Here is a 24,534-nt window from a genome sequence, read left to right as displayed (position 1 = left end):
ATTCTTCCTCTTCTTGGATTTGACCTTAGAGTGTGATGGGCCGTAAACCAGGTCATGCTTTGCCTGAACAGGTTTAAGGGTAAGACGCGTTGTCATTTGCAAAAGAAAAAAATTGACAGGGTTTTATAAGGACAACAGAGGTGTGTGTGTGTGTGAGAGAGAGAGAGAGAGAGAGAGAGACAGACAGACACACAGACAGAGAGAGAGAGAGACAGAGAGAGAGAGAGAGAGAGAGAGACAGAGAGAGAGAGAGAGAGAGAGAGAGAGAGAGAGAGAGAGAGAGAGAGAGAGAGAGAGAGAGAAAGGAGAAAGTTTGTGACTGAACTGGTACTGGCAATCCTTCGACGGAAGAAGAATGAAGAAAATAAACGAAGAAGAAAAAAGTAATGTAGAATGAAAAGAAAATGTATATGAATAGATAAGAATAAGATAAACCAATAAAAGAATGAATAATGAAATAAAAGATAGAAATGCGAATATAAAATAGAATGCAAAAATGACTAAGGAAGAAAATAAAAGGTAATCTAAATTCTTGTTTCTTCGCTTGCTTAGTGTTCACCTCTGAAGTGAGTAGAATAACTTGTTAACACTAAAATCTGTGGACACCTGTATTTCGGTGACGTCTCCTCAGCCCAATAAAATCACCTGTCGTCAACCAGAATTAAACGCGTGTTTAGTGTCACAATGATAGACGCTCATTTATTTGCTCGATCCAGTGCAACAAAATTCGTTTAGCCCGCCTTTGATACCCTGGTACAATTTTTTTTTTTTTTTTTTTTTTTTTTTTTTTTTTTTTTGTCTTCATAACTATTATGGATACTGCTACTACGACTTACTGTTGTTATTGTTTTTATTCATATTATTATTACTCATTGTCCGTATCACCACCACCCCCACCCTCATCACAGTGACAACCACCACCACCACCTATACGAAACCACGGTCGAAACGATCAGTCGGATAATCTCCATGGTACTGCAATTCGATCAGAGGCAAAGTTGCGTGCAGACGACCGCGTGTTCACATGCAATGACGTCCGGATGTAGATTGTACACAATGGCGTGTGTACACTCAGAAACCCCCAACTTAAAAAAGAAAAAAAAAAAGAGCTAGATACTCTGCAAACCTTTTCCTGGATTGAGGTCACTTTCACAGCTTAATAAAAATCATCGTGAATGATGAAGAGGTTTCGGTAGTACAGTAGGCATAAAGAATGTGTGTGTGTGTGTGTGTGTGTGTGTGTGTGTGTGCGTGCGTGCGTGCGCGCGCGCGTGATCGTGCTTATACCACACACAGGACTGGTATACCTCACAACCAGACAGAAAACTCACCACTCATGATATCCCCATCCCTCACCAGATGTCAGCCAAATCGCCTCGTAGCCACAACGCCCCAAACACACCTGACAACGTTAAAGAACCAAATCCCTCTGGGATCAAGAATGTCCGCTTATGGGCCCATTCACTAGGAGATGGGGTGTCATGTAGGACTGTCGGGGGACTTTGGAATCGCCTGGACTCGAACCGGGTACGATTTCCGTCTTTTCATCCCTTGAGGGTCAACGCACCGGCTCGACCTCGCCGCTCGACAGACCTTGCCACACAACAAGAGCCAGTTTTGCCCCGCCTAGTCGTAACTACAGCCCTTAGCCCGTAGCCCCTAGGCCTTAACTTTAGAATTTGCTTGACGTAACCGAACCTAACTCAACGTAGTCAAATCAAACCTAGTCTAGCCAAGTCAAGCCAAACCTAGCCAAGCCAAACGAAACCTAGCAAGCCAAACCAAACCTAGCCAAGCCAAGCCAAACCAAACCTAGCCAAGCCAAACCTAGCCAAACCAAACCAAACCAAACCAAACCAAACCAATCCTAGCCAAACCAAAGCTATCCTAGCCAAACCAAACCAATCCTAGCCAAACCAAACCAATCCTAGCCAAACCAAACCAATCCTAGCCAAACCAAACCAAACTTCCCAAAAGCTTAATCTAACCTAACCTAGCCAAATCAAACCCAATCTAGTCAAGCCAAACCTAACCTAGCCCAACCAAACATCACCCAAGCTTCATCTAGCCTACCTTAAGCAAGCCTAGCCAAGTTGATTAAATGACTCTCTATGGGATTCGAACCCTAGACCTTGCAATACGAGACGAGGGCGCTGCCAGTGACCTGATGTCTAACGCAAGTTAATACTCTTTGTAGATGTTTACGGGAAAATAAACGTAGATATTTCGGAGTAGACTTGTTGGCAAACCACCCGACTCGTTGGTTGGCGAGTTGGCAACCAACCCGCAAGTCGTCCCGCGCATTCCGAAGACGCAACCGCCGCTCCGGCGGCGCTGAAAGGGTGAATGGAGAAGTTCAGCGGAGACGCGTTGCCACGTCGCATAGCCACACTCGTCCTTCTCCCTGCGTGGGAAGAGGGGTCTCATGTTGGGCACAGCTTCCTCCGGTATGGAATGTAGCAGAACGAGTACTTGGGATGACCCGTGCCAATCATACGCTCTTCGCTACCGGGTGGGGAATGTGTGTGTGTGTGTGTGTGTGTGTGTGTGTGTGTACAGAGTTGTATTATATGGGAAGGGGACCTATGCTCGTGGTACCCGTGTGTGTGTGTGCGCGTGCGCGCGCGCCATGGAGATGAATGACAGCCTGACGGTAACCTGGATACAAAGAATAAAGCGTCACCCGGAACGGATGGGGTTTACGGGGATCGAGTTCAAGCCCTGCACTACCAAGAAGCTTTCCACGGAAATGAAGAAAACGGGTTGGCGGGAGACAGAGGAGAAAATCGTCACCCGTTATTGAGGGGGTTGAGCGTTGTTGGACGAGTTGAACAATGCTTCCTTGGGTTGGGTGGAGGCTTGCGGGCTCGTAAGGTACCGCTATACCCCGGCGTTGACTTCGGCGTCTAACCCCCGTCACACATACGCGGCTCGTGCGAGTTCGTTTGGGCAGAAACGACTTCGGTTACGATCTTTAATTTTTCGAATCTCCAAATGTCAAATCACAATTGCGTCGTATACTGAGAAGATGAATGACGAATTAAAAAAAATTAAACCTAGAGGAATATTAGACGCATTTTTGAATTGTAGACTTGGGAAACTCTAGAATACTTTAGACGACGTCGTCTTCCAGGTTTTCGAATTCAAAACAATTGGTGAGAATCTTGAATGTGCGACTCCCGGGGACGTTACAACTTTCGTGGTCTTGGATCACGTGGTGGACCCGTGATCGACATCTATTTCCCTTGCGGAAGAGCTCAGAGCTCATATATGACCGATCTATGGGTAATACTGTGACCTTACACGCGCACACACCCCCAACTCCCCGCCCACGAGAGTTGGAGTAACAACCCACAGCGCTGCGATACTGGAATTATTTCAGCCCTGGGCGGGATTCGAACCCGGACCGCCGTAGTGGCAGGCAAGACCTCTAACCACTGCGCCACAGGGTGAGTCGTTTCTTAGTTACAGATTTAGATTTATTTTTATGTTTTTATTTATAGATTTATATTTACTTATGGGCTATTTAATCATACGTTTATATTTTACTAGTTTCTAATATTTAGTTATTTACATATTTTTTCTCAAAGTTACTGACGATATAATAATAAAGGAGACTGCAAGAGACCCTAAGGCCTACACTAGTCAGTTCCATGTCCATGACCACCTATCATCCCCATCCATAAAGTTATCTAACCTTTTCTTAAAACAACCGATAGTTTCAGCGCTCACTGAAGTCAGGAGAGCTTCAGAGAAATTTGCGAGTTATATTAACAAAAAAGCAGTAATTGTTTTATTGATACAGTAAAAAAAAAATACCAAATACTTTCGTTCAGTTTCGCGAAAAAAAATCGTGATAGAATTAGCTAAGCTAAGCCAAGCTAACGTAATCAATTCTACAACAGCTATGCAATATATGAACAAATAAATCGAATGAATAGGAACAATTGCCGCGGACCTAGGATTTATATGTGTACACACACACGCGCGCGCGCACACACACACACACACACACACACACACACACACACACACACACACACACACACACACACACACACACACACACACACACACACACACACACACACACACACACACACACACACACACACACACACACACACACACACGACTCGGTGGCGCAATGGTAGAGTTCCCGGCTGCCACTACGGTGGTCCGGGTTCGAATCCCGCCCAGGGCTGAAATAATTTCAGTATCGCTGCGCTGCAAGTCATTACTCCAACTCTCGTGGGTGTGGAGTTGGGTGTGTGTGTGCGTGTAAGGTCACAGCATTACCCATAGATCGGTCATATATGAGCTGAGCTCTCTTGCTGGAGGGAAATAGCTGTCGTTCACGAGTCCAACACGTGATCCAAGACCATGGTGAATCACACACACACACACACACACACACACACACACACACACACACACACACACACACACACACACACACACACACACACACGTATATACAGTATATACAATTCTTTTTTCTTATGTCTGTACGATTGTATAGTGTACAACAGTTCACTTTATATGTAATACACATCATTATCTTGTTCAATTTGTACCTTGTGTTCTTTTCCTGGCTGTGAACGCAGCCGTCAACAGTTGACCAACCACAAGAAACTCTTCGTGACGTCACGTGGTGTACGTGCACCCTCCGGAAACCACTAAATTTTCCATTTGGGGGTGAATCCCCACAGTGTCTGATTAAGTTAGGTTGGTAAGCGTGTTCTTGTCGAGAAATTGTGTTTTGTCCTAAGGCCAGTAGTGTGTGTGTGTGTGTGTGTGTGTGTGTGTGTGTGTGTGTATGTGTGTGCGTGTGTGTGTAATAATAATAATTTTAATAGTAATAATGGTAGTCGGTGTATTGGTGATACAGTGACAATGTACAATTTGAGATAATTCTAGGGCTAGATTAAATTGAATTAATAACGAACTCTATGGACGGGATGGCGCTGTTCTCGTAGCGGTCAGTCCTCGGCGCTCTGATGGGCACGAATTTGTTGATGTGCCTGGTGGAGTGACGTGGTAGTAGCGTGTGTGTGTGTGTGTGTGTGTGTGTGTGTGTGTGTGTGTGACTGTGGCTATGTACTACAGGGTGTTACAAAAATGTTCTCTTTGAAATATTTCGTAATGTGAAACCTATTTGTTCGAGTTATCAGCTGTATCTCGAAAATGGGGGTCATCGGTTTGAACATTTGCGAACACGCAGGGCGGAGGAGGGGACTAGACTATACGATGAAAAAAAATCCTGATAACAACACAGACTAATAAATTTGACATTTTAAAGAGTTGAATACATATTTTTGGGGCACCCTGTATGAGACTTTGATTCTCTATAGTTTCGTTTGTAGAAAGTATTTAGAATTAATCAGGTTTTTGATTCTTTTGGTCACGTTGGGGTTTTGTTTTATACCAATCGCCTGATGATTGTACTCATTTCGGTGTATTCCGCCTCGTTAAGGTTTTGTAGTGATATTTAATGTTAATTAACCATTATATGGTTAATGAAACATGGAAATGCAATTAGGCAACAGTTCAGTACAGGCTTTGGAAAAATACTTTTACGATGGAGAATACAAATAAAACGCGCGCGCGCATGCATACACACGCAAACACTCGCACGCAAACATTTGCACGCAAACACATGCACGTACAAACACACGGGATTTTGAAGAGTAGCAGGTAAGGAGTTTAGTATGCTTGCAGGAAACCATCTTCTTATACGTATTATGTACTTATGCTTGTATCTTATATATGCAATTGATTATTTAGGCGAGAGAGCAGTGTGTTAGGTCACGCCAGGTAGCGGTTGACAACTGCGCTGTAGCGAAGACCACCTGCTTGGGGGGAGCAGTTGTACTGCTCACTGGGAGGCGTGTTTGCATGCAATTGCACCAGCATATTGATGCACACGTTCAACCCATAGCTCGCTGATCTGTGCATACATATAGAGGAGCTGTCAATAGCATGCAAATAGTCATATTTTTGGGTTTCCTCTATTCTTTTTTTTTGTGTATTTAGAAATTTTGTTCTCACAATTTTTTATTCAGAAAATCAGTCCTCTATTGCTCTTTTTTATGTATTTAGAAAATTAGTTCTCGGCCTCTTTTTTATGTATTTAGAAAACGAGTTCCCCTCTCTTCCTTTTTTTATGTATTTAGAAAATTAATTTTCTTTTCTTTCTCTTTTTACGTATGTAGAAAATAAATTCTCTTCCTCATTTTATGTATCTGAATAAAACAGGTCATGTTTATTTGCATGAGTAATGTACTTTACGGAGACATTTAGACAATTAGGCAAAGCGACAATGGGTTCTATGGTTTTATTTGATTAGTTTGTTTTTTGTTTTTACTGACCAACACAGACGAACACAACCTGACATAAGTTAACAAACAAGCTAACCTCGCCTTTCCCAGCCAGAATCGTTACTTTTCCTTTGGCCTATTTCCGCTCGCTTCACCACCACTTGGGACATGACGACATGCGCAACACAGGACATTTTCCCACAAGGCAAAACGCTACACACACACAGGCATAAGAACGCACCGTTTGCACACAGGGCTTTCAACGGAAGTTGGAAAACAACAGTCCACGTCAACAAGTGCGAAGAGGTTTTCTAAAACTAAAAAAAAAAAAAAAAAAAAAAAAAAAAAAAAAAAAAAAAAAAAAAAAAAAAAAAAAAAAAAAATTTGAACATATCGTGGGGACTGATTCGGATCACGTGCATTTTTACAAGACGGACTGAATATTCAGAATGGATATATAAATATAACCCCCACCCACCCACTTCCTTTACCGTTTCTGGTTTAAGTCCCCACCCCCTTTCTCTTAGCCAAGTTAGGGAGTAGGGGCAGTGGCATAGTAATTGTTTCTGCCGCCCAGGGCGGGTGTAAGATTTACCCCCCCCCCCCCGTTTGGGGAGGATAAATTATTCTTTGATATAAAGCAGGAATGCTTAAAATATTTATCTTCATTGGATATAAAACAGGGGCGTGTCTAAAGCATTTTTGTTTAAAACCTAGGAATATAAAATTCGCCTAGCAACATGGCTGCCGCCATAGACCAATCCAAATATTAATTTGCTGGATATTTTTAGTTAATTTTGTGCCATTTTATAGCAATAAATAAAATGAAGGTATATCTTACTGGTTTCGGGTTTTACCGGCACTCGTATTTACGTAAATTCACATCATCGTTATGTCATATTTTAGTTTGTTTTAAAATAGCTGAGAAAATCGCTGAAAGCTAGAATAGCGTCTAAAGCGAATGTAGGTTAGGAAACCATTCATAGGCTAAGAAAATTTGCTTTAGACACGGTCCTGATGCTACAGTTGAAAAATCTGTTTAAAAACAGAACCATATTACAACCTTAAAAACTAGTTTTGGTATAAAATTTAAGATGTTAGATTTTTATTATTCTAATTTTTTTTTCTTTCTATTTTTCATTTTTTACCCCGTCAACATTCCGCCCCCCCTGGCACGTGCCGCCCCTCCCCCCCCCTTTGATACGTCACTGAGTAGGGGGGAGGGGGGAGCATAGCCGAATTAAAGTCAAATTAAACTTCATGACTAACAGAATAAAAAGTACCGTTGGTAAGAAAGCAGTTATTGTCTTGATAATTATGATTAAAAAACACCATTTGAGGACGACGTTTAGCTTGTTACGTTTTACTAATTGCCAATTACATATTCTGTATGCAGAGAGTATTGCTCAGGGGGGGCGTCCTCCCAGGCCACACGCTTGTGCAAGTTTCGCTCGTCTAGCTCTGTTGAAATAGACACAGAAACCAGTGGATGGGTTGAGGTGATATTTCATATTTAGGACGTATGTAGGCGACGCTTAGGGTAGTGTGCTGGAGGGAATTTAAGGAATAGACTTTGAGGTATTTGAAGGATTTTAGGATATTTCATGCATTTTGAGTCATTGAGATAATTTTAAGTTTGAGGCAAAGGTATTTTATGGCATTTGAGGCATTTTGAAGCATACGAGGTATTTGAGTCATTTTGAGGTACTTTGAGGTATTTATCAGAATGTTTATAGTTGGTGTTTTCATTCAATTGAAAAAAAGTATACTTGGTAAATAGGCTATATTTTTATACACGTAAAAATGCAAAAAGGACGAATTTAAAGAATGATAAAATATAACATTTATTGAGGCCATTATAATGTTAAAAATACTAATTGATCGTAATATTTGCAATACATGAATCAATTGAAAAGTTTTCAATAAAGCCATTAACAGTTATGCTTGCGTTTAATGATGTATACGAATATTATTCAAGCAATGAAATGAAATTAATTTGTGCTTGTTTTACTGACAATGTCATATTTAAACATTCATATGCATTACATACTTTTCAATTGTCGTTTGTAATTATGCTTGTTTATGTATAATGGGCAAATCACAAATTATGAACAATATTCAAAAAGTGAATCTATATAATTCTTTTTGTCTTTAATAGGAGCGAGTGGAGTTAAACGCATAGTGTAAAGGATAGAATCGCTGGTCACAGTGTAACCTCCGTAACAACAAGAGCATCTACAAGAACAACAGGAACTACAACACCAGCGACAAAAACAAAACAAAACAATAATAACACCAACAATACCAATAACAGGAACAGCAGCAACACCAACAACAGGAACAACAGCAACACCAACAACAGGAACAGCAAGCACAACACCAACAACAGGAACAACAAGCACAACACCAACAACAGGAACAACAACAACAACACCAACAGGAAGAACAACAACAACAACACCAATAACAGGAACAACACCAATAACAGGGATAACAACACCAATAACAGGAACAACAACACCAATAACAGGAACAACAACACTAACAACATCAGCAACACGGACAGCACTATCAGCAACACAAACAAAAGCTATCACAGTGCTTTAAGAAGCAACCTTTTATACACAACTGCAGTACTTAAGTTCAGTTGCCAAAATCATAACAACACACACTTGGACACTTATTATCTATGTAATCAATTTGACATTAAACATTCTGCTTATGCCTAAATTTCACAACTTATTTAACGTCAGAAATATATACATCGTATATAAAAATCCCTGAATGAAACAGAGTTAATCAAGAAAGCATCTTAGTAGGTATTGTCTAAGAATCATTGATCTAGCGTGAAGCAAGGAGGGCGAGTTTTGCCCACCGTATCGTAAGGTTGGAGCCGTTTACCTTTACACGAATGGCATCTGTTACCTTTCTAAGGGAGTTAACCGTCCCGGAAACCTTTTGGATGACATTTGACCGAGTTTCAACTGTCGTAGTCAAAATAGGTACAACGTTGTGGTCGGAGGCCAGTTACTGAGCTTCGCTGCCTGGATAGTCGTTTAGATACACTTGAAACATCTCAATGTGGGTGCCACACTGAGCGTGCCATACAGAGTACCATATCGAGTTCCACATTGCGTGCCAAACTGCGTGTCGCATTGTGCCACACAGCGTGCTATACAGAGTACATGCCAAGTGCCATACCAGGTTCCACACTGTGTGCCACTGAGTGCCAGACTGAGTGGTACAGTGGCACACTGAATACCCGACCAAGTGTCATACAAAGTTCCACACTGCGTGTCACGCTAAGAGTGCCACACCACGTGCCACACCGCGTGTCACACTGAGTGCTATATATCGTGCCACACAGTGCCACATAGCGTGCCACACTGAGTGCTACACAGCGTGCCACACTAAGAGTGCCACATAGCGTGCCACACTGAGAGTGCCACATAACGTGCCACACTGAGAGTGGCACAGTGAGTGTGCCACATCGAGTGCCGCATCACATTGGCACTGGCGCTCCGCTCGTGTGCCGCAGTGGCCCGCGGGGACCTCGAGGCCCGGTTTCGAACCCCAAGTGCTGCTGAAACATTTAAACACGTACGGCCGCGGGCGTGCGAACACACGCGCACACATACACATGTACACATTACACACACACACACACACACACACACACACACACACACACACACACACACACACACACACACACACACACACACACACACACACACACACACAACGAGATCACCATCATTACCACCACCATCTCCAACATCACTACCACCACCATTACCACCATGATCTCCACCACCATTACCACCACAAACACCATTACTACCATGATCTTCACCACAAATACCATTACTGCTACCATCACCTCCACTAACAATATTACCTCGGAGACCATTACCACCACCCCATTCACCACCACAGACACCTGTACCACCTATACCACAACTATCTATACCACCACCACCTGTACCACCACCACCTATACCACCAATACCACAACGATCTATACCACCACCACCTATACTATCACCACCTATACCACCACCACTACCACCTATACCGCCACCACCTATACCACAACTATCTATACCACCACCTGTACCACCACCACCACCACCTATACCACCAATACCACAACGGGCTATACCACCTATACCACCACCACCATCTATATTGCATAACGCTGGTGTACTTTCCACTTCCGTATTCTTCGAATCTTGGGCTGCGGTGGCCGCTCTCCACCATCAGACCTTTGTTCTCCCTCCCTCCTCCTCTCCCTCCCTCCTCTTCTCCCTCCCTCCTCCTCTCCCTCCCTCCCTCCCACAGTGCCATCACCAGCGCTTCTCTCGCTCCCGCGCACAAACAAAACATCTTTCGCACCTGCGTGAAGTTCCTCAACGTTGAGGCATACTTGAGATACTTTATTCTATTTTTTTTCGAAGTGGTTGTCCAGGGATTAAACTAATCTCATTCACGTAACTGGTTTTATTCTGATTAATTCATCATTATTGTTATTTTTATTTTTTATATATTTTTGTTCTTTCAAAGGTAGGAGTTTCCAAGTGATTATCTTAGTTATCGCCATGTCCTCAAAAACATCAAAAGCAATACTTTATTATGTGCTTTGTGTGTGTATTATATATATGTATATATATATATATATATATATGTATATATATATATATATATATATATATTATATATATGTGTACACACACACACACACACACACACACACACACACACACACACACACACACACACACACACACACACACACACACACACACACACACACACACACATTGAACAGTAATAGTTAAATGAAATTAAGATTAATCCTTGTTTTAAATTTTTTCACCCTTCCTGGGTAATAACTAAGGACATCGTGAAAATGGGTTTTTGGTTCGTTCATTTTAAGTTGTCACAGCAGATGGTGTTAAAGTGGAGGAGGTGGTTGGGGCAGTGGTGATGACAACAGACATGTGGGAAGAACTTTCGTTTCTGGGACGTAGTACAGTTGTCGAGACTCGAACCTGCTTGCATGACATATCGGAACAACGTAAACACGCGTTTTGTTATTAGGTATTTGTGTTGATTTATTAAATATATGTTTCATCTTAAAATATAAAAAAAAAACATTTCTATTTTGGTAAAGGAAATACATTTAGACGAAAATGTAGAAAATATATTAAGACGAAAATGTAGTTGAAGAGTTCTGAGGTTTTTGCGAATCTTCTTAGCACAGATGAAAAATCTGGACCACCTGATTGTGTTAAGAGACGACACAGCATCCTCGCCTTCTGTGCGTCCGCAAGCCAAGACAGAGGCACAGAAACGTGACCCCTCGAGCGTAGGTCTTACCCTGTGTGTGTTTCACTTAATTGGATTGCACCCAGCTAAGATAGGAATGTTCAAACTTACGTGTATTGTTCATTCCCAGGAACTTTCGCATACTTCGTTTATTGTGGCCACGCAGGCGACGTTGCCACGTCTACAGTTTGTGTGCCACACCGAAATGTAGCCAACTGTACATCATTGATATTTGTACTACACAGCGGTGGGTGATTGCATTCAATTGAAAGGCGAGCATCATGTTGAAACCGGGGGAGGGGGGGTGTTATTGTTGGGGAATTCTTGGAATGAACCCCCATTTATGTCGTATTCACCCCCCTCCTCCCCTCACCTCCCCTTCCCTCAGCTGAATGAAGTCTACCTTTGACCAGAATAATAACTATGAAGTGTTTCATTGTGTGGTGGAGATTGTGTTGAGGAAGCAGACGGAGCAGATATCTCAGGTGTGGTAGTGGAGGAGGAGGAATAGGGGGAGGGGGAGGAGGAGGAGGAGGGAGAGGAAGAGGAAGAGAGGGGGAAGGGATGCGTCGCCACTGCTATGTAAAAATTGCACAGTGGAGTGTCAGGGAGGGAGGAAGAGAGGGAGGTAGGAGGGAAGGAAGAAGAGGAGGAAGGGGAGGAAGAAGGAAAAGTAGTATGGAAGGACAAGAGGAAGAAGGGAAGGAAGGAAAAATTAAAGGAAAGCAGGAGAGGAAGAGAAGGAACAGGAAGAAAAGGAACAGAGGAAGAAGGGAAGGAAGAAAGAAAGGAAAGGAAGAGAAGGAACAGAGGAAGAAAGGAAAGAAGGACGAGAGGAAGAAAGGAAAGAAGGAGGAAGAAAGGAAGGAAAGGAAGAGAAGGAAGAGAGGAAGAAAGGAAGAGAGGAAGAAAGGAAGAGAGGAAGAAGAGAAGAAAGGAAGGAAAGGAAGAGAAGGAACAGAGGAAGAAAGGAAAGAAGGATGAGAGGAAGAAAGGAGGGAAAGGAAGAGAAGGAACAGAGGAAGAAAGGAAAGAAGGAAGAGAGGAAGAAGGGAAGAAAGGAAGGAAAGGAAGAGAAGGAACAGAGGAAGAAAGGAAGAGAGGAAGAGAGGAAGAAGAGAAGAAAGGAAGGAAAGGAAGAGAAGGAACAGAGGAAGAAAGGAAAGAAAGAAGGGAAGAAAGAAAGGAAGGAAAGGGAGAGGAGGAGGAGGAGGAGATGGGAGGTGAGGAGGAGTGAGAGGAGCGTAGTAGTAATGGAGACTCTGTGGTAATGAAGGGAATTAGATGGGGACGAGATTTGTGGAGGGAACTGGAGAAGGCAGACATGGTCATCATTATCGTCATTGTTAGTGGCATTATCAATATTGTTATTGTTTTTATTTTGATCTTTTAGGGTGTTGTTGGGTATTGATCAGGTATTCTGTTGATTGAACTTGGCGGAATACAAAATATTTTTACGATCATGTTCGTAATTAATGTTACTAGTAATTAATCTATTATTTACTTGTATGATTTTAATCTTTATTTACTATTATTATCATTTTTGGGCGTGAATCTCGCGGCGAGCATATATTATTTTCTATATATAATTAAAGAAAAGAAAGAAAGAAAGAAAAAAAGAGGATAAAGGAATGGAAAACCTCTCGCTGGTTTTTTTGGCCCACAAGGCATGTCAACAAGAGCGGCGCCATCGCCAAGAGCTCCTCTCTCGTTATTGTGGGCTGCCGGTTCGTTACCGGCATTATCAGCTGTTCACACACCCCAACTCGTTAAACTTGGGCTCTGATCACCAACAACACTACCACCGCTATCACTGTCACCGACGCTATCACTACCACCACCACACCTTTACCACCAACATCATACCCTTATTGATGTCATCATCATCATCATCATCATCATCACCACTATTATCATCACCACCATCATCATCACCACCATCCCCACCACCATCATCACCATCACTATCATCATCATCACCATCATCACCACCACCACCACCACCCTTTTCATTTCCGTCATCATTATCACCCTCTTCATGACAGTAATCATCATCATCATCATCATCATGACCATCTTAATTATAATCAACATCACTACTGTGCCAATTATTATAGGCCTGAGTACCTCCATCCAGAAGAGTGCCGGGTCTTCGTTGTGCCGAAGCCTTTATTTGATTTATTTGCTTTATTATTTATTTGTTATTTCGCACGATAGCCTAAAGCCTAAATTGGAGTAGCAAATAGATCACAAATCGCCTTCAAGCAAAACTACTTTCTAACACGTCTACGTCCCAAAACTTTTTTTTTTCTTTTTAATCAAAAAATTTACTACAGAAATGAACTGGATTAAGTTAGGCAGAAGTAGAAGACAACCACGCATTGTTCAAGAGAGCTCGGTTGAAAAGAGGAATTCTTGTTACGTTTGAACCGAGTTTCCTTTTCTCAATGGGACCATACTATACAGGTAAACTATATGTGTCTTGTCGCGTTGCTTCTGACCTAGGCAGTGGGCGTGATACAGGTATGACCCGTCATCCATGAGGAGCTAAGATGAGAGGGGGGCAAGGGTGGTGAGTGGGAATGGGAGTAGGTACGTATCTTTGACTTGGCTACCCCCCTTATAAGGGGGAAGAGACCTTTGGTATATAGATATGTGGACAAAAGGTATCTCCCTATGTTGTAGGAATACAGTATACTCTTTCCCTTGTAAGGGGGGAAGACATATTTTGGCATAGAGATAGAACAGGTAGATAGATGGGTGTCTTTAATTGTAGCCGTAATTGTAGATGCCGCATCTCCCCCTTCGCATTTTGTAAAACAAGAGGACTAGTAATCTTTTCAAGACTCGTATCCAGATTGTCGTTAGGTGATTATCATCATCTGAGGGCTAAACATATCTTATAAAATCTTCACTGTAATGTAAGACTAAGTTGACCTCAGGCAATATATATTTTTATTTTATTAAACTGAGAAATTACCCTCATCCTCCCATCCCCTAGGTCAAGGAAGTTGAGAAGATCTATTTTAGGTCAAGTTGACATTCAAGATGAGCTTTGTATATTGGGAGGGTAACTTATTACCCACCTTGTGTGTGTGTGTGTGTGTCTTGTGTGTGCGCGTACGTGTGTCGTGTATGTGAGTATGTGTGTGTGTGTGTGTGTGTGTGTGTGTGTGTGTGTATTCACCATGGTCTTTTGGATCACATGTTAGACTCGTGACCGACAGCTATTTCCCTCCTGGAAGAGAGCTCAGAGCTCATATGACCGATCTATGGGTAATGCTGTGACCTTACACGCACCAACGACTCGAGGCGCAGCGATACTGAAATTATTTCAGCCCTGGGCAGGATTCGAACCCGGACCGACGTAGTGATAGTCGGAAACTCTACCAACCGCGCCACCGAGTGTGTGTGTGTGTGTGTGTGTGTGTGTGTGTGTGTGTGTGTGTGTGTGTGTGTGTGTGTGTTTGTGTGTGTGTGTATCGTGTGTGTGTGTGTGTGTGTGTGTGTGTGTGTGTGTGTATCGTGTGTGTGTGTGTGCGTGTGTGTGTGTGTTTGTGTACGTACGTACGTACGTACGTATGTGTGTCGTGTATGCGTATGTGTGTCGTGTGTGCGCGCGTATGTGTGTCGTGTGTGTGTGTGTGTGTGTGTGTGTGTGTGTGTGTGTTCGTATGTGTGTCGTGTGTGCGTATGTGTGTCGTGTGTGTGTGTGTGTCGTGTGTGTGTGTGTGTGTGCATATGTGTGTCGTATGTGTGTGTGTGTGTGTGTGTGTGTGTGTGTGTGTGTGTGTGTGTGTGTGTGTGTGTGTGTGTGTGTGTCTGTGTGAGTGACTGTGTGTGTGTGTGTGTACGTGTGTATGCGTGTGTGTGTGCGTGTACGCTTATGGCCTTGAACGGAGACCCTCATTGTGTACATGTATTTTATGAGTTACATTTCGATGCAAATCGGTCTGTCACGTGAGGATGTATTATTTGATACATTTCGCTTCAGTGTTCGATCTATTTGATACAACTTTCCAATGTTGTAGATGTAGTACGTCTGTCGCCAGGTGATTTTGTTCAGTTAAAAGTAAAATTCTTAGGGAGAGGTTTAATTGGATTAATTGTAGGATCCCCTCCCTACACACATACACACACACACACGCGCGCTTGGGGTGGAGATTGTACAATCGAGTATTGCTGGGGTGGACATTCCACAGCCGATTATGTATCGTGATACATAAATCAACCTAACATTCTACAGTTGATTATGGTTCGTGATACGTAACCTAACCTGACCTGACCTAACCTAACCTGATCTTACCTGACCTGACCTGACTTGACCAAACCGAGCCTGACCAAACCTAACCTGACCAAACCTAGCCTGACCAGACCTATGTTAGGGTGGAGAGTACAGTTGATCAGTGTGTGTGTGTGGGGGGGGGGATTCTACAATTGATTGTAGTTGTGGTGGAAATTCTACAATTGATCAGTGTTAGGGGATTCTACAATTGACCCGTTTGATATTTAGAACTGCATTGTAGTAGGTTTGGTAAACGTCAAACCCCCCCCCCCCCACACACACACCTAAAAAAAAAAAAAAAAAAAGGAGGAAAGAAAGAAAATGACTACGCCTTTGTAAGTCGCGGGTGGGGTGGGGTGGGGGTAACTGAACCCCGACTTGTAGGCCGCCAACCGGTCGGGTGAAAGCGGTTTACTTTCAGACCAATTTCAGGTGGAGACCATTCCCCTGAAGGCACGATGACACGACCAAGGAACCGAAGAGTCTGCCCCGAGGGCTTCAAACAACGAACCAAAATCCAAAAGGAAGAGTTTATCTTCGATGGAGTTGAAAGTTTGTCAAGGACACTTCACCAGCGCCCCTATCCTAATGGACAACGTCGGGCCGCCATCGAGAACCGTTTTGGGTCCATGGGAGTTGGGTGGAAGGTCTGGTTCAGGATGAACCGGGGGGGAGGAGGGGGGAGGGGGGGAGAGGGGGTGGACCGAGTATAAGGTATCCGTTTGGCATCACCCGAGCAACGTCTGTTTGTGTGTGTGTGTGTGTGTGTGTGTGTGTGTGTGTGTGTGTGTGTGTGTGTGTACGTGTACGTGTACGTGTGCGCGTGTGGATGTGCGTGTGGACATGCGTGATTACGTCCTTGAATGAAAATACTCATTGTGTACAGTATATATTTCATGATTGCTCTATTGCAGTGTAATGCACCACATATCTTGACTGGTTTCATTTTAGTGTTTAATCCCTTGAATCCTAAATACCTCTTACTGCTAATAACTATGTTTATGTTAACCTAAAGAGGAAAGAGTGGTGGATGGGAGTGGTTAAGTGCCTTTTGACTTGGCTACCTCCCACATAGGGGGGAAAAAGCCTTTAAAGTATATAGATAGTATTTAATCTCTTGAATCTCAAGTACATCTTACTTCTGGTAACTATGTTCATGTTGACCTGGTTTAGTCCTCATATTCCCCATTGTGACATCACTGACGTTCCAGTGACAGTCTGTTGTGTTGACAATACATAGTTCACCTTGTTTACGTTCCATACACGAGCCGAGCTAGGAAGGCAAGCGTGGGAAAGGTTTTAGGCCAAATTACAAGGGCAACGTTTAGGTAAGAACGTTCATTTGCCGAAAGGGGGTTGGGGGCTCCGGATAGGGGTGGTGATTGTCGAGATACGAACTAAAGACTTCGAAGACGCTGCTGAAAGTTACTTCGTAAAAGACCAGAGTCGAAACGTCGGTAATAAAAAATCAACTCTCCGTTTCCCCTCTTCCATATATATATATATATATATATATGCAAAGTAGACCACTTGGAAAAAGAAACTAACGAAGCAGAGCGCTTTCGTTTATTACATCTTCAGATGAAGATGTAATATACGAAAGCGCTCTGCTTCGTTAGTTTCTTTTTCCAAGTGGTCTACTTTGCATATATATATATATATATATATATATATATATATATATATATATACACATTATATATATATATACATATATATATACACACACACACATATATACATATATATATACACACACACACACACACACACACATATATATATATATATATATATATATATATATATATATAAATAAATATAAATATATGAATGAGGAACACAGATGAAGTTAAACGGAGGGAGTACGAGATGGGGAGAAGAAAGAAATGAGAGGCCGAGAGGGTGTGGGGAGAAAGTAGAGAACAAAAGCAGGTACTAAGGGGGTGGTACAGTTTCGTTCACAAGTTCCTTATTAGGCTTGCAAGACGCCAAGTTTCTACGCCAATTTCCTCGCCAAAATATGCATACATTATGGTGCTCGTGTCCATGCGCACACATTACACACTCACATGCATTTGCATGAACATGTATGTATACATACACATGCAGGAACGTGCGCAAACGCGTAGTTTTACTTGAACGCGCGTGCGCACACAAACAGGCATACACGCGCACACACACACACACAGGCACACGCGCGCGCGCGCACACACACAGGCACACGCACACGCGCACACACACACACACACACACACACACACACACACACACACACACACACACACACACACACACACACACACGAAGCGTGCAGAGTGGAGTGGACCATGTGTAAGCACTTTCTAAAGAGAAGCGAAGGAACCAATTAGAAAGTAAATGGGAGATGAGAAATGTCGACGGGATAAGTCAAGGGAAAGAAGAAGATGATTAAGTTGAGCTAATCGATGAAAGAGGGAAACAAAAGTGAAGGTCATAAAAGAATCGAAGAGATGGAGAGAAAGAGTTAAAGAGATGCGTCTCAGGAAAGAGGCGGGATAGAGAGAGAGAGAGAGAGAGAGAGAGAGAGAGAGAGAGAGAGAGAGAGAGAGAGAGAGCGAAATGCGAGCTGCAGCAAGGCAATGATCCGGTGGGATTGAAGGGGCGATATTCCCAAAGACCACTCGAGTTCAAGACTTGTCTCAGAATTTGGGGGCGGTTTTTCAGTGAATCGGTGCTGTAGTTAAACATTCACAACAGCTTACCTATACCCTTTCGTTAATGTATTTAATAATTATAAAAAAAAAAAAAAAAACGAATGGGGCTAGCGCTGAATCAAACCGAAAATAAAATTGATAAGTTATCCTTCATCCCACCCCGCACTCGTCGTAAGAAATCTTGAATCTTTAGATCATTTGTGAATACTTCGACTGACCTCCGGCAACGCTCCCAAGTCTTGATAGACAGGCAGAAAGAAAACCACAATTGTAACATTTCCTGGTCTTTGGTTTGTTTACCAAGGGCAACCTTGCCTAACCGCTTCGCAGTGCGGATAACGTTAGAATGGTTGAGAAGAAGAAAAAAAGTTTGTTCGGCCTTGGGTTTGTTTCACACGTATCGACTTTTCGCCGTGCGCAGACCACGACACGACGTCGTGCTTTCAAATAACCATGGGTGTCTATGGACGTCATCATACATCACAACCACGACTATGTATGAAAGCGATATACACTCATGGTTATTCGAGAGCACGACGTCGTGTCCTGGACGGAGCACGGCGAAAAGTCGGCACGTGTGAAACGAGCCTTAGACGCACCGAGAAGACCTTGGTTCTTCGCGAGAAACCTTTGCCGACCTTCCTATCGCCGAAAATTCAAAACGTTGGACTTCTGAAGGACCGCGTTGGTTATCACACTGGGCAAACTTTCCTCCGACTGTTGGAGGTAGGCGGTACCGCCGATAAATCGGAGGTTGGAGGAAAAATAGCCCCCCAGTGTATCGTAACCTCTTCAGCCACGGCTTTGCTTGATAAGCCACACCTGCTGTTTACACCACCGCCTCCCGTTTTCTATAATTGTATTCTTGACGACGTTGGCGGGATTCTTACACCTGGCAGGGCCGTGGTCGAGAGGCAAGGCTCCCGGAGACCTTGAGACGTTCGAATGACGACGCAGGGGAAGCGTATAGGACCCGGCGGCATACTAGGCTAGCATGCTACTTTCTTTTGCTACTCCATTTGGATAGAAAGGACTTCGGGTACAATATACTTCCATAGGAATGCTACTAGCATGCTACTTGCCTTTGTTATTTTGTTCGGGTAGAAACTACCTCGGTTGCAATATGCTAGACCTCAGCAAGAACGTATAGGTTTAACGTCTTAGTTCAGTGACGATTTTGGGAAAAAAAGAAAAAGATTGCCACTGAAGTAGTTTTTACTCAAACGAAGTAGCAAAAGCAAGTAGCAAAAGCAAGTAGCATGCTAGCGAGAAAAGCATCTTGTGCCGCCAACTTTCCATACACACTGCTGGGGGTGTGACGGGGCCGGTTCGCCGCCTCGGTTTATGCAGTTGAACGCAGGAGCACACCAAAGATGGAGTCTTCTTGCGAAGTCTTATTTCATTTTATCTTATTTTTGTAGGGTAGGGTGGTTGTCTACGTCATCAGTATTGCGGGTTGGTTGCTTTCCAGGCTCACCGGGTTTGTGGGTTGGTCTCTTTTCTACGTCAATGTTTACCATTTTCTGCGTAGTCGGGTTATCTACGTCATAGAATTTGCGGGTGGGATGCTTTTACACGTCACTGTGTTGCCGGCGTTTTCATTTTTTTTTAATAGTTGTTAGTGGTGATTTAGTGACGGGAGGTTGGTTTTGGGAATAAAAGTAAACGTCCTCTTAAAGCTCAAACTCACCCTCCCACTCGCACGAGGTGGGAAGTGAAAAACCCCTGGTAGGGCAAGCCCTGTCAGTTGCGGCAAGCAGCTGGGCTTTTTAGGCCGATGTTTGGGTCGCCTCCCCGCCTGGCCAGAGCTGTCGGGAACCTATGTAAGAAGCACTGAGGAATTGACTGAATCACTGGTACGTGGTTAACGCCACAGGCATCGTTTAGTAAACTGGTGATTTGAGGTCAAGTCACTGTTTTAAACGACTCTGAAAGAACGTTCTCTCATCGAAGTGGAATAGCATTGTGTTTCTACGTAGTACAGTCACAAGGAAAAGTTTTGACCCACAAATATTCTTTCATGATACAAAACTCAAATACTTAGATTTTTTTTATATCTGTTCAAGAAAATTTATAACTCAAGCTAAACATTACAGAGGAAAATGCATCTCGTACTCAACAAAAAACCATATTGACGTCGCGAGAACTCTTGACTGGGTCAAAACTTTTGTCCGTGACTGTACATCGGTGATGAGGATGGGATGGGTTAGGAGGAAAATTTTAGAGGGGGGGTAGCCTGAAGCTTTCCAGGTATCGGGTCTCCTCGTCTTGAAACTGGATACCAAATCAGTATTTGATCCATTCACATGACATTGTGGTTTAGGAATTAATTAGGTAAACAAATTAATGATCCAATAGATAAATCTAGGTGGATTTCATAAGATGGTTTCTCATACACACATTGTCAACATTTAAGTGCACATGCCGTAATGAACTCGATCCCTACAGTCTGCACTAAACAAAGCGATCATATCAAAGAATAAGAAAATAAATAAACGCACATAAAAGGGGGAATGGGCCGTAGGGGTGGAGGGGATGACCCTATATAGGTCCTCACTCCTTCTGCCACGAATCCGTCAAGATCGGAGACGACTCGCGTTATGTGAACTAACCTCGAGCGGCGGTGCTTCGGTGATGTTCGCGTCCCAGCGGTAGAAAGGGTACTGGCTAGCTGGGCTTGGGGCCCGGTCGCTTCCAAGCCCTGGGCTCTCTCGGGGCTGGCGGAGGGGACGTTGTGGGAGGAGGAGGAGGAGGAGGAGGAGAAGGAGGAAACGGAGGCTGAGGAGGAGGAGGAGAAGGAAACGGATGCAGAGATGGTGGGAGAGGAGGAGGATGAGAACGAGAAGAAGAAGGGAGAGAATGGCGACAACAGAGAGAGAGAGAGAGAGAGAGAGAGAGAGAGAGAGAGAGAGAGAGAGAGAGAGAGAGAGAGAGAGAGAGAGAGAGAGAGAGAGAGGGCACGTGGTTTAGAAGTGGTAGGGTCGAGAAGAGTGTGGAGGGGTCGGGTGAGGTGGAGAGATGGCAGTTGATAGTTGTGGTGGAGGGAAGTAGGGAGGGAAGTTGCTCTGGTCATGGTCGGTGTTGTGTTTAAGGTCACGAGGGAAGGGGGTTAAGGCGGGTTGGTAGTTTAAGGAGGGAGGTAAGGAGGGAAGGAGGGAGGGAGGGAGGGAGGGGTGGTCAAGGAGGTGGTACAACTGCAAGTGTTGACAGAACAAATGGAGGGGGAGAAGAGGCAGACGGCTCCACCCCCCCCTTCTTCTCCCCCCTTTCCTCCCCCCCTTCTCTCCCCCCACACCTTTATGCAACTGTACTGCCAATAATCAAGCAATCAATTACTCAGCCAGCTATTCGGAATCCACTGCTAAACAAAGGCCTCTCATAACCTTGAGTCCCATTATTGTTCCAAACTCTGCCACACCACTTCTGCAAACTTCTCTGTCTCGTATTCCCCCCCGTTCTTTGGTCTATCTCTACCTTGCTTCCCATCTCTCAGCGTCCAGCCAGCAACACATTAGCTCCATCTACTTTCTTACTTTCCATCTACTTACCAATCCAAGTTGATTTTCAATTCCTTTATCACCTTCACAGTGTCTTTCACTTCAGTCTGCCTTCTTACCCAGTTTATCCTCTTCCTTTTTTCAGTGTTACAACTATCATTGACCTTTTCATCGCCTTTCGTCAATTTCCAAGTGTCAAATTTGTAGCTCATGGCTAGGATTATACACTGATTGTTGAATTAGCATTCCAGACATATGGGCACAGTTCTCATAATGTTTTGTATGAATCATTTTCCAGTTAGCTTTGTCTCCATCGCCTTCGTCATTTTCCAAATGTCACATCCGTAGCTCATAGCTAAGATTATAGAGTGATTGTAAAGTTTGCGTTTCAGATATACCGGTATAGTTCTCGTAATGTTCCTGTGTTATCAAACATTTTCAAGTCAGTTATGACAAGACCTTTATTTGGTTTTCCTCACCTTTAGTCTATTTCAAGGATTGTTGTTGTTCTTCTTGTGGGATGTTTGTCAGCGCATCCGTCCTAATGGGCTCCCCTGTTGTGTGTTATATTTCGTATGTTGTTTACTGTTCATTTTTTATTTATTTTTATTTATTTACTTAATTATTCATTCATTTTATTTCATTTATCTATTTTTATTCTTTTATTGTTTCGCATCCGACCTAATTATGGACCAAAAGGTCTCCAGTCGGCATGCTCTTAATCCTTTTTAATTTGGCCCAAATTATTATTTTCTTCAACTTCCTCAAGATACTTATCATATCTTATGATATCTTGTTTTTGGGATTTTGAAATAAATATTAATTTATTTTTGTTCATCTTCATTCCTACTTTGACTTGGTTATTACAGCTGTGCACGGGAAGGGTCCAGTTGTCAAGCAGCAACATATGTTGTCAGTCTCTCTCTTTCTCTCTTTCTCTCTCTCTCTCTCTCTCTCTCTCTCTCTCTCTCTCTCTCTCTCTCTCTCTCTCTCTCTCTCTCTCTCTCTCTCTCTCTAAAAAACAATCTTCTTAAGACTTTTTCAGTCTGTCCATGGCTTTTGCACGTTCTCCGCCATATCTCTCTATCTCTCTCTCTCTCTCTCTCTCTCTCTCTCTCTCTCTCTCTCTCTCTCTCTCTCTCTCTCTCTCTCTCTCTCTCTCTCTCTCTCTCTCTCTCTCTCTTTTCCTTTAGTGGGGGGAGGTGACTTGTTTCGATCTCCCCTAGCCACTTCCGGTGTTTGGCGTCCTGTGTCCGGCGTCATATGGCCGACGCGACGCAAGGTTCCGGAGAAATCGCAATAGCCCATGTATCGGGGTGAGGTGTCCGGGGAGGGAGGGAGGGAGGGGGGGGAGGGGGTGGTAAAGGGTCCGCGCTCAAATGAAAGAAATCGTCTGTTGTGAACTTCTTCACAAAGGCGACGTCTTTAGATATATTATGATTTTTTTTTATTTCGCATGCGACCTAGATATGGACCAAAAGGTCTCCTGTCGCCATGCTCCGCCTTTGTAATCCTTTGATGTTTTTATTCCTCTTGTCAGTGGGGCCTGGCGATGTTGTTCTAGGTAACACCAGCTGGAGGTTAATACCAGGTGGTTTTTTCTCAGATGGTCAAGGACCAAGTGGTGAAGAGGGATGTTGCTATGATGACAATTGTGAAGATTTAATTTTTTTGTCTATCAACGCACTGTCTTTCATGTTAGGGGAACTATCCTGCTGAGTCCTAGTGTTAGCACAAAATAAGATATATTGGCACTCTCAGTATTGAGGTATGCTCTCCTCTGAATGAAATCATCTGGTGTTAGCCCAAAGAAAAAGTATATATATATATATATATATATATATATATATATATATATATATATATATATATATATATATATATATATTTTTTTTTTTGAGAGCATTGATGGAAGATTTATTGGTTGCCGCAGTGTCGCTTGGTAGCCGTGTTGGTGGAAACGTGTTGGAAATATTTATGTACAGTGAACGATGTTGGTAGTGGTGGCAGCGGTGGAGAGAGTATGTTGGAAATGGGAGTAAAGCGCGTTGGGGGATTATTGTGTGGTAGTGGTAGCAGTGGTGGTGGTAGAAGTGGTAGTGGTAGTGGATGTATATTGGAAATGGATTGAGTGGATCGGGATTTTGGACCATTGCATAATGGTGATAGTTGTTGTGGTGGTGGTGGTAGTAGTAATAGTGGTGGTAGTGGTCGTGGTTGTGGTAGTGGTTGTAGTAGTGGTGGTGGTAGGGGCAGTGGTTGTGGTGGTGGTTGTGTTAGATGTGTGCTGGAAATGGAGGCATTGGATCGGGGTTTTGGATCATAGCATGATGGTAGTAGTGGTCGTTGTGGTAGTGGTGGTAATGATGATGGTAGTGGTAGCAGTAGTAGTAGTAGTAGTAGTG

General features: G+C 43.3%; 1 protein-coding gene across 3 annotated transcripts in view; it reads right to left on the bottom strand.

The window, feature by feature from the left end:
- LOC143024973 (aminopeptidase N-like) overlaps nucleotides 1–21,347 on the bottom strand; it is an 86,866-nt gene extending 65,519 nt beyond the window's left edge. For all 3 annotated transcript variants that reach the window (XM_076184508.1, XM_076184509.1, XM_076184510.1), the window contains exon 1: nucleotides 21,245–21,347. The gene's annotated coding sequence lies outside the window, so the exon portion shown is untranslated. The remainder of the gene's footprint in view (nucleotides 1–21,244) is intronic.
- Between the last annotated feature and the right edge of the window lie 3,187 nt (nucleotides 21,348–24,534).

The sequence above is a fragment of the Oratosquilla oratoria genome, chromosome 4 (genome assembly GCF_046742065.1).
Source record: "Oratosquilla oratoria isolate Oo_2021 chromosome 4, ASM4674206v1, whole genome shotgun sequence".
Classification (NCBI taxonomy): Eukaryota; Metazoa; Arthropoda; class Malacostraca; order Stomatopoda; family Squillidae; genus Oratosquilla; species Oratosquilla oratoria.
Note: the sequence above shows the minus strand (reverse complement) of the source record. Positions and strands in the feature narration are given on the sequence as shown.